This window comes from Aedes albopictus, chromosome 3 (genome assembly GCF_035046485.1).
Source record: "Aedes albopictus strain Foshan chromosome 3, AalbF5, whole genome shotgun sequence".
NCBI classification, from domain to species: domain Eukaryota; kingdom Metazoa; phylum Arthropoda; class Insecta; order Diptera; family Culicidae; genus Aedes; species Aedes albopictus.
The window spans coordinates 119999895-120017316 of record NC_085138.1 but is presented as its reverse complement, the minus strand read 5'-3'; the positions used below and the strand labels follow the sequence as shown (position 1 = coordinate 120017316).

The following is a 17422-nucleotide window of genomic DNA, read 5'->3' as shown; positions in this document are numbered from 1 at the left end:
TTCACCGTCAATTAGAACGTGGTCGATTTGGTTTTCTGTTTGATGGTCGGGTGATCTCCAGGGGGCTTTATCTTTGCGGGGGAAGAAAGTGCTTCGGACTACCATACCACGGAAGGCTGCAAAGTTTAAGCATCGCTGGCCGTTATCATTCGATACGGCGTGCATGCTGTTTCGCCCGATATCCGGTCTGTGTTTTCGCTTCCTACCTGCGCGTTCATGTTGCTGACAACGATTTTCACGTCCCGCGGTGACCAACCATCGTATGTTTGTCTAACTACGCGTAGAACACTTCTTTCCTGTCATCAGGCCTCACTTCATGTGGGCAGTGGACGTTGTTAATGCTGTAGTTGAAGAAACGGCCCTTAACTCTCAACATGCACATGTTTGTGTGGATCGGCTGCCACCTGATCACACGTTGTGTTATTTGTAATGGGGATTTTTACGGGTGGCTTATTGGGCCTAGCGTCCCAACTAACACTAGGTCGACCACGCTAATGAGGCTACCTCCTTGGATCTAGTTGGGCATGATGCAGCGTTTCGTATCAGCCGCTGGATGCCAGAAACAGAACAAATGCTGTTTGAGCCGCACCTCCTTGGTGAACAGACGCTCGGGTCGTACCTCCTCAATCTAGCTGAAATCAGAAAGACAATAGTGCTCAGACTGCACTACCAGCTAGGCACACAACTCTTAGCTGGCGGTCTTTGTCATTAGTCTTTGTCATGTGGTAGGAACTTGTAAGGACCAGAGCTATGTTGGATCGTCGACGCTCTCCTTATCGACTCACCGTTTTGCAGCCCGTGAAGTTATATGAAACTCAAAATAACAAAGGGTTCTGAACAATTCCTTACTCAAAGGTTAGATAGGCAACTAAGCAACAATTGTGTATAACGCTACTGCCCATTGCGGATCCACAACGTGATCAATTTAACTGCATAAGCTAATCTGCTAAACATTGGATAAAACTTGTCCTATATTTAACCTGCAATAGTATCATCATCCATAGATTTTAGCTGCTCTTTAGTTGAGTATATACCACTCTAGAACTCCTAGCTCTAGAACCCTTAGTGATGCTTATGATTGAGTACAAAATTTTGTTTCTTGTGGCGTCTTTTATTCCTGAATTTAGTGATTATTTGTTTCTTAACACTCTAGAGTTCGATTTCTATAGATTGTATCGAAATAATGCAACTACACTGCCACAAACAACAGATTCAACATTCCAATTGGTCAATCGCAACAAAACATGTTTTGTAAATAATGATAAAACATACATTTTTGAACTCACACTCCTGTGAATGATCTTTTTTCTGCATGTGAATTGAACCAGATTTCCAATATTTTCGATTAGAATAGCGTTTTAACTTTTTCTTCTTGGTATGCATGCATTTTAAGATTACAGTTTAAAATTTTACACGGTTTTAATCTTTGCTTTTAAAATTTTCTCTTATTTCACAACCAATTAACAAATCTGTATATAAAAACAAAATTTTGATACCCGTTATGAGAAGAAATCGAAATTGCCTGTCGTCGGATTTCCGATTGAGGGTTATTTCTATTTCTCCCATTCGACGAATCAAGGAGCACTTTTTTAGCATAGTCGCTTTTCTGCTTTTGTACAGGGGTCCTTGATTCGTCGAATTCTTGTTTAAAACACCAAACCCGTTTTAAAATCAATGCAATAAAATTTTCTAAACTATTTCATCTATTTTATTTGTTTGTTTTATGCTTCGATTGAAATTCGCTTCCGCTAAATCTTACTTACCAAAAAAAAAAATCTACTGTAAAAACGCATTAAACTGTACCATACCAAAATGCCGTCACTCGCAAACCTCACCGCATCCGGATCAATCTCACACATTGCACGTGTCTTGGCCCAAACGCCGTGTTTGCCGGCCAACCAAAACAAAATCAACCCCCTTCAAAACCAATATTTCACAAACATTCGCAACAAAAAAAATATCAAACTATCGAATCGCAAACACCGCCACACACCACCACCACCAACCACCCACCTGTAGAAGCCATCACTCTTCAATGCGATCCTCGATATGGCCGCCCTCGACAAAACCGGTGGCTCCCGGACCGGCTCGCTGAGCATCGAGAACGGCGAGGGGGTCAACTCGCAAACGCACCTGCTGTACGCCCAGCAGCCCAACGGTGGCAACGAGGTCGACCACGAGGGCACACTGGCCAGCCTCGCCCGGCGGAACACCAAGCGCAAGCGGTCCTTCAGGTAGGTGACACGGTGCTCCAAATGAGCTGTTTCTTTTACTGTTTGACTTGCTGAATCTCTTTGACCGTATGGGGATTACATTGCAATGGGAAATGTTTCGGTTGAGCCTATGGCTCGATCCCATGTTTTTTATGGTTTCTTGTTATTCCATTATATTTCGGGCACACATAGGGTAAATCGCCACTTGTTGCACACCTTAAAATCTTGCACACTCCATGTTTCTCTTATGAGGTGTGCAACAGTTGGCGAGTTTTAAGGGGTGCAATAATTGACGATTTACCCTACATATATATTTTTTTAGATAATCGGATATTTGTCATTATGTTTAATAAGACAACTATCATTCAAATTAAGTATAATATATGCAGTAGGGTGGCCCACACTTAAATGAAAAACAAAAAATTCGAAAAATGCCAAGTCTTACCTCCCGAATCAGTTGTTTTGGACTCCCAAAATCCACGTGCAAAATTTGAGCAAAATCGATTAATCCTAAGGGGCGCTCAAAACGCTTGAAGTTTGTATGGGAAAACTTGGCCCAATGTATGCAGAAATTTCAAGTTTTCGAGTTTTTCCGCTAGGTGGCGCTGTAAGCGTTCATTAATCAAACCCTTCGGTAGTATTGTAGGTGACTATACATGCCAAACAACTTTGTTGAGGACCGCAAAGTGATCCAACGTCTGTGAAAAAAGTTATACCCTAGGTGAAGTGAGGCGAAACATAATTGTTATTTTTCCAGTACATGTAAAGGAATAATATCATTAATGAAATCTCAATATACTCCGACCTTATTTTACGTCCGTTTACGTCCAAAATTTAGATTAACCCTAAATCCTTTAATAGTTTTCTAAATATACACATGTATTGTTCAGAAAAGTTCGAAAGGACAACAAAGGCCAACTAGTGATAGCTCCTGATATCATTATTTCTTATGTTAGATGGCAACACTGTTCAAATAGAATCATATATTGCTGAATATATACATTACATTAGAATGTATGCGATATAAAAGGCTCTTCAGCATAATTTAAGTAGACATCAAACACTGTTTCATGTCGCATAGAATAAAACGAAGTTTTTTTAAAGCTGACAACACTGCTGAACTGTAAATAAAAATCTGAATATATAATTCACTACAATTGGGATGGAGTTCATGTTCGTTGCAGTTTTAAGTAACGTAACCAGTGTACGCAAAATATGACACCGCAAGCGAAAAATAGGCAACAAAGAAGGCACGGCAGCAACGCTTTGTTTTTTCGTTAGCAGATAATGACAAAATCGCTCCCGAGTTGTTCACAACAAAAACGGTAGGTATATTTGTCTCTTTCTATTCACATCGTGATTTTCGCATTGTTTTACAACTGAAACTTGACTCAGAGGTTTGCAAGAGTCTTAATTCGTTCAAATGCTTAGGAATTCGATGATGTGGGTCGGAAATTTCAGCAGAAAAGCCGGAATATCGGCTCACGCACGGCAAGCGATGTTTGTTTTATTGCTCTCATCGCCTGACATTCGTTTGTTGCGATGCGGCTTTGTTACCAACATGCACCGCTTAGGACAAAGCGTTTGTTTTTCGGCGTGATCCGTTTTTCATACCCTGAACGTAACACAATATCAGCAAGTCAACTGGATTTACCTTGTTTACTTGTCTTTGTAAAATTTGGTTCTTCAAAGTAATCTCTGCAACTGGCAACACTGCATAATGTTAAACATCGATCAACCCGATTTTGAGATACATAATATATCGAATTCTATTGTTCAGTAAATATTATGTAGAAGTCAAGTGGCATCTTTGGCGTCATTTAAAAAAACAGAAATTGTTAACGTCATTTAATAACACATAATGTTTGCACTAGCTGGCAACACTGGTCATGTAGATTTGAATATAGCTCAATATCACGGATCCGGTGGGAGATAGGCCATATAAAGGGTCGACAATGTTATAGTGCACCACAAGTGAAGTACATTCTTTCACGTTTGGACACAAAAAATATATAAATTCTGGCAACACTGGTCATACAGATTCAAATATATTTCTGATATGGTGTGAGATAGGCAATTCGAATGCTCGACAATGTAAAAGTGCACCACAAGTGCAGTGCATTGTTTCACGTTGGGACAAAAAATATGTCGCCACAATCTTTGGCGCCATTTGTTCAATTGTTGACGTCATTTAATCAGGGTTGGTAACCATCTGTATCGTCACTGATCAACGACGAAAAACTAAAAAAGTTCGTCGCCAAATAAAACTCCGTCACTTGCATCATCATCAGCGACCGACAAAGAAACCACGACGAGGATGAACCGAAAATAAAACAGGAAGCTATAGTTTTCGTCATTCTCTTTTGTCTCCTTTTGCAACGACGAAAAACGAATATGCTTTTGGTCACATGGCATCCAACTGCAGACGAAAGGCGAACCAGTCAAGCTTTTATTGACGATTTGGCCGCGGTCCTTCCGAGCTATTGAATTATCTCTGTTGGTATGCTTGTTGTGCTGCCAATCTGAAGGTTTTTGGTTCGATTCCAAATGAAGGCGTGATTCATCTTTGCATATTTTTTTCCGATCAGCCATTCCCGTGAGGCTGATTATTCGTTCGTTCGAACAGGGTGAAGCAAGCAACTCAACGAAAATGCCAATAAAGAGAACAGGCAAAACTTTTTCGTCGCGACCAGCAAACTGACTGACGGTGTTTGAAGAAAAATAATCAAGATCAGCTGACTTAGTGACGCAAACTTTTAATTACTTGTTGTCGTCAGTGATTATGCTTCAGCTCCGATGACTATTAACAACCCTGCATTTGATAACACATATTTTTTTCACTAGCTGGCAATACTAGTCATATAAATTCAAATATAGCTCAATATCACAGATCCGGTGTGAAATAGGCCATATGAATGTTTGACAATGTTATAGTGCACCACAAAGGCAGTACATTATTTCACGTTTGGACACAAACAATACATTAATTCTGGCAACGCTGGCCATACAGATTCAAATATAGCTCAACATCTCTGATATGGTGTGAGATAGGCAATTTGAATGTTCGACAATGTTAGAGTGCACCTCAAGTGCAATACATTGTTTCACGTTTTGCGAAAAATAGGTTATTGCTGGCAACACTGATCAGATAGATTCAAATATAGTTCTATATCTTTGAAATGGATAGATGTAATTCGAATGTTCGACAATAATATAGTGCACCACAAGTGCAGTACATTGTTCCACGTTGAGATACAAAAATTTTATTATTGCTGGCAACACTGATCACACAGATTCAAATATAACTCAATATCAAATAATGCTCAATAACCCTGTATCATATATTTTGAGAATGGAGCTGCAGCAGAAAAATCTGCATAATAAAAATAAACTTCCTATATCTTTTAACATGATGTTGCCGAATTATTTAACCGCCGAATAAGAATAATGGAGGCATTTTTGCCAGCTAGTTGAATCATGGATAATCGAGTTCGATCTGAATGTCAGATCCGTGCAGAGAGGCAAATCGAATGTGCAACAAAGTTATAGTACATTGTTTCACATTGTGACACAGACATATGTTATTTCTGGCAGATAATATTAGAACATCTCTGGAGGGAATCCCAGATTCCTCAGAAAAAAATGAGAGGCATCCCGGAAATACTCCTGAAATCCCCTGAAGGAATGCCGGGATGAAGTACTGAGCAAATTAGCAGAAAATCATGATGGAAGAATACCTGAAGGTTTACCGTAAGGAGAATAATGAAAAATTCCTGAGTAACCTTTGCAGGAATCCTGAAAAAAACCCCGGAGAATGTTTGGGATGAATCTTTGAAAAAAAAAATGAAAATAATACTTGAAAATGGATTTCTGCTTGATCAACGGGAATCCCTTGGAGGCACTAAAGACTTGAAGGAACCCTGAAAAACATTCCATTTCAAGAATTCTTAAGAGAGTTCTTAATTCTTGGAAGGAGCATACAAAATAATTTAAAAAAAAATTAAAAAAAAATCTTGAGTAAAACCATGGACAAATAATGAAAATACCGTGTTTCCCTGGAAAAATCCTCTAAGTTTAATACTGTGGAAATGCTCATGAAACACTTAGCAAAGAGCAGGATTTGTGCAAGTGGGTATGTTTCGCCAAGAAGGCAAAATAACATCCTGAAAAATCCCGGAAGGAACCCATGGAAAAATCACTAAGCAAATCCCTACAGAAATTCTAAGAGAAATCTTTGGAGGAACCTCTGCAGAATAAACAATATTATGAAGAATGCCCGTAAATTACAGGAAGACAATGAGTGCGTTCATAAAAGGGTGACGATCCATGCTAATATTGTGGAGGTCCTATAAAAAAGGGTGATTATTTGTAGATTTACGTGATATAATTAATGGACCTCCCCCTGTCAGACAAATCAGTTATGCGTACTACTTTGAATACTGCTCTTAATTAATGTTAAAGTTCAAACATAAAAAAAAAATCACGATGTCATAACTGGCACTGTTTCATCACCCCAAATTTGACAAGGGGGGTGATAAATCGGGACAATACTGTATTGTCGGAAATGTCTGATGAAAATACCGAAAAATCTCTGATGAAAATACTTATAGTTACTTTTTGCTGATAACCTGGAATTGCCAATGGTTTAGGTATAGGTTTTCGGTTTAATCATAATTTAGCCAAAGCATATTTGACCTGATGGCCTTTGGAAAAATTACATTCGGCCAAACACGTGAATACGTGAAACATCAAATAATACAAATACGGCTGCCCCAATGGCCGGCTTGAACCCCTACTGACGTTTCCATGAGCACTAACCTTGAAAATTCGTAAACAAATGCGTCTGATTGGGATTATCTGCCTTTATAAGTGAGCAAAGCCAGGATAAACAGATGCAGCGTGGTTCAATGCTTCGTTCATCAGATTTGTGTCTTTAAAATTTGTATGCAAAATTGAAATAAGATTTCTTGATGTTTCACCTTAACTGATTTCAGAAAGGTGTTTTTAAGATTATTATATTGTTGAGGCATTTAATTCATTCGTGAGAATGTTACATTGGGGCGAATGACTTGCGGGGATTTGTCATTCGGGCGCTTGGAAATCGGGAGAATGTGACATAACCAATTGGTGAATCACTAGAATGTTCTTATCCCTCTGAACAACTTTCCCGGAGACAACACTTTTCTATATGCTTTAGATCACGAGATGAAGAAGTGTAAAATTGCATTTGAAAACTAGCGCCACCTAGCGGAAAAATCGCCAACTAATTTATGAATAATAAGAATGATCTTGTCCTTTTGAACAACTTTGGCGTAGACGACACATTAAATTTTAATTTTAACCTAGCGCCACTTAGCGGTAAAAACACCGACTTATTAATTAATGACCAGAATATTCATGGCCTTCTGGATAACTTTGTCGAAGACGACACATTTCTATCTGCATTCGTTACCGAGATAGAGAAGTCTAAAATTTTTCTTCATAACTATAGCCACCTAGTGGCGAAATCACCAGCTAATTGGCTTCTTTAGCGGTGTTGAGATAGTTCCATATTCTGAATCTACATGCAAAACTGAGCCGAAATCCAAATTTTTATGAATTTTGGTGCCCGGGAACCTATTTTAAAAACAGTTTGAAGTTTGTATGGGAGCGATTTGTCGAATCACCCCTCGTTGCATTTTGTACTGGGCGGAGCTGTCTAGCAGTTGGTCAGCTGTCAAAAGGTGATTTCGAATAATTTCTTCGAAATCGATTTTAGGTACCAAAATAAAGTTCTAAAAATCTGAAAAAAAATCATGGTAGTTCAGAAAAAGGTGATCTTTTGTATAAAATCAAAAAATCAATATATTTTTCTTAATTTAAAAACCCAATTGGTATATTACCAGAATATTCTTGTCCGTCGAAACAACTATGCCGAAGACGACACATTTCTATCTGCCTATCTGAGAAGCCTAAAATTTCACTTTATAACTAGCGCCACCTAGCGGTGAAATCACCAACTAATTGGTGAATCACCAGAATGTTCTTGTCCTTCTAAACAACTTTGTCGAAGACGACACATTTCTATCTGCTTTCGATCCCGAGATAGAGAAGCTGAAACTTTACTTGTTTAGAAACACCCCCAGCTAATGGACGGTATAATGTAGATCGATCAGTGTTCCCACCTGCAATCATAATTCCAAATGGTGAATGGCCACATATGATAGCCCTTGGTCAGTACTCAAATTTCGCTGAACACATGTAGAAGGTAAACTAGCATCTAGTATGTGTATTTCAATAGAAATTGGTAAGTGCTCTGATTTGTTTTACGTCCAATTTGATTTACGCACTCGATAGTGGACCTGAACGTAAATTAGAGTCGGAGTGTACTTCGCCTCACTTTGCCTAGGGTTTAACTTTTTTCACAGACATCGGATCACTTCACGGTCTTCAACAAAGTTCTTTGGCATATAGTCACCGACAATATACCAAAGGGTTTATTCATTGAACGCTTACAGCGCCACCTAGCGGCAAAATTCGACTACTTAAGATTTCTGCATACATTTGGCCAAGTTTTCCCATACAAACTTCAAGCGTGTTCAGCGCCCCCTTAAGGCTTAATCGATTTTGCTCAAATTTTACACGTAGATTCTGGGATTCTGGGCCACCCTAATATGCAGGCAATTACTTGTAGTATTTATCAAATACAAACAGTATCGGACAATAAAAATGCACCAAAGTCGTTTTCCCATACAATCTGAGCAATTTAAGATTTTGTACCGACTTTTCGAACCCTCTTACTCGAAGAACTATAGATTGCCATATCTTAGTGATTTCTCAACCGATTGTTTTCATTTTTCTGTAACAAACTACAAAACATTTCAATTTTTTAAAACTAGGTATTAAAAAAGTTTGATGATAACCATTGATACAAAAGTTACAGATAGTTTGAATTTCGACAATAAAAATGCATCAAGACAAACCAAGTTGATCTCGGTGACGAATATCCGCTTATCTAGCTACGTTATTCCAAGGGTTTCATACTATCTATCTGAAACTTGATTTTAGTTTTCATCTGTATTTCTTTCTCGAATTCTTCTTATTCCATTCCATCACGGTTTTCAACACCCACCACCACCTTTCCAACGAGGAGCAGAAAGGTGAAGTCTCGTTCCGGCACTGGTAACCCCTAACAAACACCCATGTATCCGTTGCCTTCCCACCTTCCCCGTGTTGTTCTGTTTTCGTAATATCGATATGTGGATATCCGTATTTGTTTTCCCAGTTTCGTGTTTTACTAAATAACCTACTTTGGTTTTGTTGTTGTTTCAAAGCCAAAGCACAGTCCCCCGTTTTGGTTTTGGGTTTTGGTGTGTATCGATGTTGGTTCCAAGTGGATGTGTGTGTGTACGTGCACCACGGTGGTGGTCGCTTACTTTCCCAATTGTTATGTGTTTTGTTTAATAAGGTGATTCGTTGATGGAAATAATCAATGATGATAGTGATAGGAATATTTGAAATCACGTTCAAGTTTTAACAAATAGCGGTAGCAGATCTGGGACCATTCGGGTAGGGGGACCTATTTTGGGCACTTTAACTCAGTCAATTTTCAATCCGATTGACTTGAATTTCTGAACTGATACTGTGCGTGTCTGATCGTAACCCAAAAATCAAATTTATCGGTTCACAATTGACTGAGTTATAGCAGCAAGTGCTCAAAATTGGTCCCCCTGCTCAAATGGTCCCAGACCCTATAGTAGTACAGAAATCTCTCGTTTGAGGACGCCATGGCTGATTCACTTAAGTGGCATTACTATTGAACTTTTTCACTCACTTAGCAATGCATCCTTAGTCGAGAAATAACTGTAGTGTGAATGATGGATTCCACGAACGCGGAGAAGTACAGTGGGAAAACAAATATCGAGTGGCTAGATTATTTTGTTCTGATAAACTGTTTCACGTAGAGCTAGTGATAATCACATACTAAAAAGGTTTCATGAATTCATTAAAACATTTCAAATTTAAAAGAACAGGACATACTTACTACTACTCACCTCCTGTACTGATCACCCAAGATGCTTCATATGTCAAATTTATACCGACTCTTTTATTTCTTTAATAAGGCTGCCCACCAAGGCTCTCTGGGCCTGTCTCTGCTGCAATATTCTGCTAGGTCCCGGTCTAGCGCGTGCTTGCAGATTTTGTTCCCGCCTCTGTACAGAGTATGGCCTACTCACCTCCACTTCCGTTCACGAGAACATTGTCGTACATAACATTCCATAACACCGGACCCAAGATGGAACCTGGCAGGACTCCTGAGATTATGTGATAGCACTTTTGACTCACCTCCGTGTAGTACTTGATTCTGGAAGTAACTTCCGAGAATCTTGTAAAGGTACCCGGGTATCCGCAGACACAGGAGCGCATCGGCAACAGCCACCCTAATAAGTCACTGTGACTTACTGTGCAACCCTTACATACGCTGCCGTGTCTGTTTTGTAACCATGTGTGTTGCTTGGGATCCAACTGGCGCTATTGACCGCATGCCTTACATTGGAGTCACTACTGCTCAATAGCGAATCCCCTTCCTCTTACGCTGAAGCGCTTTCTCGGCGGATTTTGTTAGCGTCTACGGTCGCTCTCCCCTTCCGGAAGCTGAACTGGTTGCTCGAGAGACTATTTACACCTAGATTTACACCCTCGGTTTGCCTCAACATTCTATTGAGGACGATCTTTTCGAGCACCTTCCCCGCCGTGTCGATCGAGCATATTGGTCTATATGCCGACGGGTCTTCGTGTGACTTCTCCGCCTTTGGCAATAAAACCAGGCTCTGTCACTTCCAAACTTCTGGGAAAACTCCCTCGTCCAGACATTTCTACATAGCAGACCTGAACATCTCGGGAGCCTCTGCAATTGCTACTTTTAAGGCCAGCTTCGGTACTCCGTCCATGCCTGGGGCCTTACCTATGCTAAGCGACTTTGCTATCCCTGCTAGTTCCTCATTGATGACCCTCTGTTGATCGCCAGGTCCAGTCCCCATACTTACCTTACCGATCAGGCTAAGGCAGGGGTGGCCTCTTCTGTACATAATAGCCGTCTCCATTCTACTTGGTCCATGGCTGTTTGTCTCCAGTTCCCCACTCTGCGTAGGGTCTGCAGATCGTCCTCCACTTGGTCGACTCACCTAACTCGCTGCGCTCCACGTCTTCTTGTACCGGTCGGATGACTCTCGAGAACCATTTTAGTCGGGTTGCTGTCCGACATCCTGATGACGATACCCGTCCACCGTAGTCTCCCGATTTTCGCGGTATGGACGATGGTTAGTTCTCTCAGCAGCTGATGCAGCTCGTGGTTCATTCGCCTTCTCCAAGTCCCGTCTTCCAACTGCACTCCGCCGTAGATGGTACGCAACACCTTCCGTTCGAAAATTCCAAGGGCGCGTTGATCCTCTGCACGTAGGGTCCATGTTTCATGCCCAAAGAGGACTACCGGTCTAATCAGCGTTTTGTAGATAGTCAGCTTCGTGTTACGGCGAACTTTATTCGATCGTAGAGTTCTGCGGAGTCCAAAGTAAGCACGATTTCCTGCCACAATGCGCCTCTGAATTAATCTGCTGGTGTCGTTGTCGGCTCCAGTCCCCAGCTGTCCTATGAAAGGTGTCCAAGGACTAGGATCATGACGCGGAAAAAGTCCCTCGATGATCCCCTCAACATCTCTAGAGATTGCTCTGTAGGAGACATTATACATATCGTCTTGGTCATCACGATCCCCTAGGCATCATGGATTCGCATTGGCACTCTGACAGAGACCATCGAAGCAGGCCTTTTTACTTGCCCTTATCTCGGTCTTCAGCGCGACTTTGGTAGTGGCGAGCACTACCCGCCGTTCGTTTCGCTCTTCCTCAGATCGTGCTCGCTGCATCCGCCGCCAAGCTCGTAAGCAGGCGCGATCGCTTGAGTTCACCAGTAAGCCGGTGGTCTCCCATTTCTAGGGTAGACTCGCCTAGTCATGATCTTGGCCTGAATGCATCTTCCTGTAACAGTTGCCTGCTGTTGTTATAGTCGATGCTGTAGCGAATCGTCAGGTGATCGCTGTGAGTATAGCCATCGTCCACCGTCAAGCTCGTACTGCTTGTTAGGCCAAGACTACAAAGGGTAATGTCAATAATCGACTCCGCTTCGTTCTGACTAAAGCTACTGTCGGTAAGAACATTAGTCAGGTCGACACCCAGTATCAGGTATCAGGTATCAGAAGGCCGGCTCCAGAGGCACGTCATCCTCCATTTGGGACATTTGTGCCATCGCCAAAATAACAGCCTATTTCATCATCTACCTGAGGGAAAAGAAAGAAAAAAGGATTTAGATGGGGATATGGACAGGTAGGGAAATAGGAAAAATACCCTGGAAGAGGGTTCAAACGCACAAGCGTACCACAATGGGTTCAAACAGCGCCCTGAAAAGGGCACTGTAATAACGCATAAAGCGAAAGAGAGCCTATAGCTCTTTACCACAGCGGGTTAAGAACAACAGAATATCCTGAAGATTCAGGTTTCTGAAGTCAGTTTCACTTAATAAGTGTTAACCGAATACTCGGAAGCACAGTTGCGCAAAAACTGGACAGTTACATATCAAATGATACGAAGTTCCATAATCGGATTCACAGCTATCACATGCAAATGAATCAGATTGCTGAATATTCGCCATGTGATAACTGAGTCGGCAGTGGCCAGTCAATGCTTTGACCAGCATGCTGCAATTCTGCTTTGACAGATTTGTAAGATACTTCGCCACCCTTGGAGATGGCTCAGTGCAAAACAATTTGGTTTGACGACATGACTCCAAGCTATTCCAGTATTGTTTGTGCTGAGTGGTAGCCCAGGTGTCAATCTGCAGCTTTACCCAACACTTCGATATCGGAATAGCTAGCTCAGGGCCAATGATGTCATGTGATGCTCCAGTGCGAGCTAACTCATCAGCCAATTCATTTCCAGCGATGGAAGGTACCAGGTACCCATACAAGGTGAACACCGTTTGCTGAATTCAGCTCCTCGATTTGAGTTCGACAAGCGATAACTACCTTCGACCTAGAGTTGGCCGAAGCAAGTGCTTTAATAGCAGCCTGGCTATCTGAACAGAAGTATATTACTTTGCCCATTACGTGCTGCTGAAGTGCTGATTGCACTCCGCACATAAGAGCAAAGATTTCGGCCTGAAAAACGGTGCAGTGTCTACCAAGTGAGTAAGACTGATACAGCCTTAGCTCACGAGAATAAACACCAGCACCTGCTCGACCTTCGAGAAGGGAGCCATCAGTGTAACATACGATGCCGTCTGAAATACTTCTTTCCAGATAACCAGGTGTCCACTCTTCCCGGGAAGGGAATTTCGTGGAAAATGTCCTATATGGAAAATTACAAGCAATTGTAAGATCACTTGGAGCAAGAACAATTTTGTCCCAATCCACCAAAATTGCAAACAACGAGGTGTGTGTTGAACTGCGGTTCACAGGAGTTTCCTCTAGTAGACCGAGTACCCGTAGCCGGTAAGTGCAAGAAAGTGCTTCTTGTTTGAGATGAATGTGTAGTGGGGCAACGTCAAAGAGAACTTCGAGCGCCGCCGTGGGAGTTGAAGATAACGCTCCAGACATCGCCATTAAGCACATCCTTTGGAGATGGCCTAATTTTGATTGGACCGTTCTCACTTCGCCCTTTTGCCACCACACAAGACATCCATAAGCCAATATTGGCCGAACCACAGTTGTGTAAATCCATTTGATATACTTGGGTTTTAGACCCCAAGTTGTACCAAAAGTACGCCGGCATTGCCCGAAGGCCATGCAAGCTTTCTTGATTCTGAACTCAATGTGAGGTGTCCAGGAAAGCTTGGAATCAAGAATGACTTCAACGTACTTTACCTGTTCAGTCACATCGATTTCAGAATCAAAGAGACGCAAAGGTCGAACGCCATTACGGTTTCGCCTTTCCGTGAAAAGAACAATAGATGTTTTACTCGGATTAACCGAAAGGCCATATTGGCGACACCAACCCTCAACTCCTGAAGGGCGCTTTGCATCAGGTCGAAAAGGGTGCTGATGTACATACCAACTAACAATGTTAGGTAGTCGTCGGCAAAACCATAAGTAGGAAAACCGCTATTATTGAGTTGCCTCAATAGCGTATCTGCTACGAGATTCCACAAAAGCGGTGATAAGACTCCCCCTTGGGGGCATCCACAAACACTCAATTTCCTTATCCCTGCTAGACGCAATGTCGAGAAGAGATATCGGTTTTTGAGTATTTGATGAATCCAATTGGAAATCATTGGAGATATACCATGACTCCGTGCGGCTTCCAATATGGCATCGAAAGGCACATTGTCAAAGGCACCTTCGATATCTAAGAAAACACCCAAACAAGATTGCTTTTGAGTGAATGCTTTCTCGATATCGTAAACAACCTTGTGTAAAAGAGTCACTGTGGACTTACCAGATTGGTAGGCATATTGGTTCACATGAAGAGGCACGTTGGTCAGATGAACATCACGGATGTGATGATCCACAATGCGTTCTAAGCATTTCAGAAGAAAAGAGGTCAAACTGATAGGTCTGAAACTCTTTGCTTCTTCATACGACGCACGACCCACTTTTGGAATAAACTTTACAGCAATATCCCGCCAGGATTTGGGAATATACCCTGTAGCAAATCTGCAAACAAGTAGTTTTTTTCAAAACATGTTTGAAATAATCAAATCCCTTCTGAAGCAAAATAGGATAAATCCCATCTGCACCAGGACATTTGAAAGGAGCAAAGCTATTAAGAGCCCACTCAATCGATTCTATAGTTACAATGCTCCGAGCCAAAGCTAAACAATCATAACTACAAGAAAAGACATCAGGTTCATCCGAAGATGTAATATCCACACATCCAGGGAAGTGTGTGCTAAACAAGCATTCCAGAACTTTCTCATCAGAGGAAGTCAGATCGCCATTTGGCAAACGAAGTACGTTCACACATAAATCCTTAGATTTCGCAAAGATTTTATTTAACCGTCTGACTTCACTCAAACTGGAAACATTTGTACAAAGGTTTTTCCAGCCGGATCGTTCAGCAGACCGGAGAGCTTTCCTGTAGGCCTTGCGAGCTGACCTGAAAGCCTCCGAACCAGCCGAACGTCGTCTGTTCCAACTCTTTCTACATTGTTTCCTGAGTTTCGCTAGATCAGAGTTCCACCAAGGTGTTCCTCTTAACAGACCGTAGAGGGCATGCTTCTTCAAAAGCTTCCATGATGAAGGTCGTTGTAGTATGAACGGCCGGCATCATCTAAATCACTTGGTGTGTCAATAGATGGTGAGTATCCATGAAATTTGGCCGCGAGGTATCGTAGAGGAGACAAATATCGCCGGTTTTTTGTGGCTCTCTCGCTTTCATCGACTAGAGAGTATGCCCTCGTGCTTTTGTGCCGTCTACATGAGCGTTTCGCTTCTTTCGCAAGAGCCGAATAACTCTGACGGCTACGGCTTTGACTCCTCATGTTTTCGCTCGCTCTATCACGGCTCCTACGCTCCTCTGTCTTTCTCTTGGTGATGCTATATCGATCTCCTTCGTTGGGGGGCGTCCATAAATGACGTAGCTTTTTTGGGCGATTTTTAATACCCCCCTTCCCCCTCGTAGCATTTTATCACAAATTCGGATACCCCCCATATAAATGACGTAGCTTGTTAAACACCTCCCATCCCCCCCCCCCCTCAACAAAATTTTTATTTCAAAAACGCAAGAAAATCGAAACTTTGTTCTGATATCAATTTTAATGTGATGTCGAAGAACAGGAAGTTGAAGTTCCCAATATAGGGAAGTAGAACCATCTCGGCAGGGGTCCTATTTTTTCTTTTCTGCTATAACTTAGCCAATTCTGAACCAATCGACACAATTTTTGGAATGCGATGAGATACGTATAGTATCTAGCCGTGTACAAAATTTCAAGTCAATTGGATTGGAATTGCCTGCGTTTTAGCGTGCCCAAAATACCGGCCGCTGCTCAAGTGGTTCGCTACCCTAGTTAATCTGTATTGCAATCTGTAAACTGTTAGGAATATCAAATTGGTTTCATTTGAATAAAATGCACCATGACATTTGAACTCCTGCAGGGTTTCTTCTAAAATTTCTTCAGCATTTCGTTCTAGAATTCCTCAAGGAGCTTCTTTTGGGATTCCCATTTTTGAGAATTCCTTCCTTTTAATTTCTCCAACACTTCCTTCAGAGATCCCTCCAAGAATTCCTTCTGGAGTTTCATCTTTGTTTCCACCAAAAGATCCTTCTGAGATTTCTCCGGGAGTTTTATTTTCTAAGGTTTTTTTTTTTAAGTTTAGCCATGGTTTCCTACAGGAGTTCTTTCAAGGTTTTCAAACATCTGTTCAGGGATCTTCACCGGAATTTCTTCTGAGATTCAATCAGAACTTCTTTCTGGATTTCCTAAAGAAGGTTCTTCCTGGATTCCTCCAGAAGTTTCTTCTGGATTTCTTTCAGGAATTGCTACCGGAATTCAATCAGATATTCATACCGAGATTTTTGTAAGAATTTCTCCCGATATTCTTTCAAAACCCCTCCAGGAGTTGCTTCTGGGATTCCTCCAGGAATTCTTTTTCGGATTCCTTCAGGAATTCCTTCCTGGATTCTTCTGGGTGTTTCTTGTGGGATTCATCGAAAACTTTCTTCTAGGATTCATCCAGGGTTTTTCTTCCGGTATCCCTCCATTTACTCCTTCCAGTATTCCTCCAGGATCTCCTAAAATTTCGCGAGGAATCCCTTTACGGATTTTTCACAGTTTCTTCTGGAGTTCCTCCTGGATTTTCTTTCTTAGATTTCACTAGGAGTTCTATCTGGATATCTTCCGGGATTCCCAGAAAAAAATCGGAATTCCTTAAGAAATTCCTTCCGGGATTCCATCAAAAATTTCTTCCGTGTTTTCTACACAAATTGAACCAAGAGCTCCTTCTGAAATTCTACAAATAGCTTCTTCTGAGATTCTTCCATGAGTTTATTCAAGATTTCCCCAATAGTTCCATCTAGAATTGCTCCAGGAACTCCTCACGGGATTTTTTTTAGGAATTTGTCTATGATTTATTTTCAAGATTCCTCCAAGAGTTTCTTCTGAAATTCTTCTGGAAGTTCCTTCAGGGATTCATTTGGAATACCTATTTTCAGAAGTTTTTTTTTTGGGATTCCCAGTGAGAA

General features: G+C 41.4%; 1 protein-coding gene across 24 annotated transcripts in view; it reads left to right on the top strand.

Annotated features, from left to right (window-relative positions):
• The window catches only part of LOC115268722 (voltage-dependent calcium channel type A subunit alpha-1), a 561442-nt gene that overhangs the window by 521983 nt on the left and 22037 nt on the right, over positions 1 to 17422 (top strand). For 2 of the 24 annotated variants that reach the window (XR_009998921.1, XR_009998919.1), the window contains one exon: positions 2020 to 2234. The exons of 20 other annotated variants lie outside the window; for them this stretch is intronic. The gene's annotated coding sequence lies outside the window, so the exon portion shown is untranslated. Of the gene's footprint in view, positions 1 to 2019; positions 2239 to 17422 lie in introns of all 24 variants that reach the window. 2 more of the 24 variants (XR_009998922.1, XR_009998920.1) reach the window with 1 other exon arrangement.